Here is a 3,415-nt window from a genome sequence, read left to right as displayed (position 1 = left end):
ACCATACTCCGTGAAATTTTCCCAGATTCTCAGCTGACGATTTTTGCAGCTGCCAGTTACCTCAGAAACCCTGTTAACTCGCAATGTATTGAGCGAATCGCAAACAGAAAGCATTTAACACGGAACACAAACAAAACTGGCATACCAAATGCATTTTCAGACACAGCGAGCATGAATGCTAAATGTGAGACAGTCCGGGGGCATGAGCCATAAAGTAATCTCACAACTAACAACAGGACAATTCCAAACTACTCTTTCAAACATACTGGAGCCTGAGTGCACCACCACTTCCCAAACAATGCTGAAAAGAGAGAAAGAAAGAACAGAAAAAGAATGGGCAATAAAAAGTGAATTTCACCAATCACCGTCTCGATTAGATTACCTTTCCCTTCCGATGTCTCCAGGACGGGAATGAAGGAAATGGGAGAAATTCAATAACATATGACATCGAAATTCATTGGAACGATTTTCTCATTGGCCAGAAAACCAAATAACGACGAGTCGAGTCACCGTAGGACTTTGTTTCACAACAGCGATGAAATAACAGTCTCCATTCGGTTCCAGTAAAAATACAAATTGCCTGGAACATAAAGCAACAGTTGAGCTGGATGAGATTTTCCGGGCGGGAGGCGAACACAATTATGACAGCACAGACACTTTGGAAAATTCGGCACTTTGCCACACCACAGTTAATTCCCAGGAAAGGAAAAGCATTTGCCTTCTGCTTTAAACATCAAGGCAGTGGAGATCGAAACAGCATTTCATCAAGCTGCGTCCTTGGAGTCGTTCAGCAGAGACGACAGCGGTAGGACGCGAACACACGCCTCTGTCGAGACTGAAGCCTTAATCCAGCGCTTTAAACCGCTCGGCCACACTGCCACCCGATCATGTTACCCATTGTCTTGCATTTCCAATTGTGCTCCTGCATAACAACAGATGCAACGTCACGTGAAAACGGTTCCATGATCCCTCTCCGACTCGCACAGCTGCTGGGATGTGCCCGTCTACAATATCAATTTCGCAGCAGATAATGATAGCCCATCAATCCAGACAAAAATCAATGGTAAGATGAGTCAACTTCTCAGACAAGTTTCAGCTACAAATGTATCTGTCAGTGCGTGAGAATATATGATCGCTTATGATTTGGTCAAATAACCATGAGCTGCTTGACATCACTGCAATTTCGATTCTTGCTTTGCTAAATGATTTCACCCATTGCTCGAAACAGGACAACTTTCACGTTTACACGGAACATGAAACACACCGGACTACAGGGAAAATGCACAAAGCTGAGCAGGTCGTGTTCCACATCATACCGTGCAGCATAGTTTCAGTCACTGTGTCTGTTTTGCAGAATAAGAGTCCCAAAGAATGTTCTCCACCCTAAAACCGGAGGTAGCATTACAATCCGAGAACGACAGATCACAGTGTGAGGATGCTCTGACCTCTGGGCCAGTTCGAGATGACACTTTCCTTGCCTTTTACCTTAACCGTGCAATTTGCTGCAGAGATGTTCACTCCTGGACATGAGCCACATGGATACCAACTGAGTTGGAAACCTGTGTGGGAATCGACGAGAAGCGACTCAATAAATTTTGCGAAATTCCATGGTGCTTATTAGAAATGCAGTTTCTGTTCACGTCAATCTAAAAGGCAGTTTCTGAACATAGTAACAGAAGTCAAAAGGTAATTACCTCAACCCACCCCCACTCCAGAAGAGGTGCGAACTGCACTTGAGTGCTTTTTGTTCTCGATGTGAAGAGCTCTCACGCCTGAGTTACCTTCACGTCTCTTGTGGCTGAGTGAATCACAAAGGAGTTTCACCAGAGCTGCAACTGCCTCACTTCTCCACTCGCCCTCCCCGTTTGCATTTTCCTGCTCGTCAGTGATGATAAGAAAACCAAATGGCTCCGATGTCATTCTGTAGCCTCTCTGTCGATTCCTCCGTTTCAGTTCCAACATGGCTTCTATCTCGGGGCGCACCTTAATACAGGCGACGCTATGAAAGCACAAGACAAAAGGTTCCTCTGAGAGTGTAATTTCTTTCATTGCTGTTCCTGATTGAATGAGCCACTGACGTGCGAACTGCTCCAAAATATGATTCAGGACCTCTGGTGCCAATTCTCGCACGTTGAATAATGACAGACAGCTTCCAAATGAGGTCTTTCAGAGACGACTTTGGGGGACATTTGACAGACAGGCGAGTTCAGGAATCCGTGGTGCACTGTGACACCAGCGCATCAGCTTCTTCCCTGTCTTTCAACCGGCCGCCTGCGCAAGGAATGCAAATGCGGTACTGCTTTTCGTGCAAGGATCAGAACGCGGTAACTACACTCTCAAACAGAATGGCATATGATCAGAACCAGGTTGGAGAAAAAATTTACAATGCTTTGCACAGTAATTAAAAAGAATTGCATTACATTTTACTACGAGAGCAGATTTGTTCAAGCAAATTCGAAGTCAGGTTTGCAGATGGGCAAGCAAGCAAGAAAGCTCCGTTCTTGTCCATGTGAAAGGCTGCAGTTGAAGAGCAAAGCAGTTTCTACCCCGTTTCGAACTGGGTCCATTTGCGTATAAGGCGAACGTGACGACTACTACACTACAGAAACACGCCACAGACACCCGTGCTGTGGCTCAGTGGTATCCAGCACTGAAAGTTGTAGCCATTCTACCTTTCACCTTTCTGTTTCCAATGGGACTTGTTTAATTTTGGTTATGCGGTGAGCTTGGACGAGATACGCCGAAGTATCTGTTTCCACACTGTGTACCCCAATAACGTTGTGTTGCTTACACCGACTTTAAAGAATTACTTTTTAGCGGAGCTTGCCGTCGCAGTCTGTGGCACAATAATTTAGTCTGTTCGACTGCTCACGGGAAAGGTAGCATTGTGAAACACTGCAGAAATGAACAACTTCCTTACTTTTGCTCCGACTGACCATACTCCGTGAAATTTTCCAGATTCTCAGTTGACGATTTTTGCAGCTGCAAGTTACCTCAGAAACTCTGTTAATTCGTAATGTATTGAGCGAATCGCAAAACAGAAAGCAGTAAACACGGAACACAAACAAAACTGGCAAACCAAATGCATTTTCAGACACAGCGAGCGTGAATGCAAAATGTGAGACAGGCCGGGGGCATGAGTCATAAAGTAATCTCACAACTAACAACAGGGCAATTCCAAACTGCTCTTTCAAACATACTGGAGCCTGAGTGCACCACCACTTCCCAGAAAATGCTGAAAAGAGAGAAAGAAAGAACACAATAAGAATGGGCCATAAAAAAAGTGAATTTCACCAATCACAGACTCGATTAGATTACCTTTCCCTTCCGATGTACCCAGGACGGAAATGAAGGAAATGGGAGAAATTCAATAACATGTGACATCGCAATTCATTGGAACGATTCTCCCATTGGC

This window comes from Chiloscyllium plagiosum, unplaced genomic scaffold (genome assembly GCF_004010195.1).
Source record: "Chiloscyllium plagiosum isolate BGI_BamShark_2017 unplaced genomic scaffold, ASM401019v2 scaf_3286, whole genome shotgun sequence".
NCBI lineage: Eukaryota > Metazoa > Chordata > Chondrichthyes > Orectolobiformes > Hemiscylliidae > Chiloscyllium > Chiloscyllium plagiosum.
The sequence above is the reverse complement of the archived record's forward strand: the minus strand, read 5'-3'. Positions refer to the sequence as shown.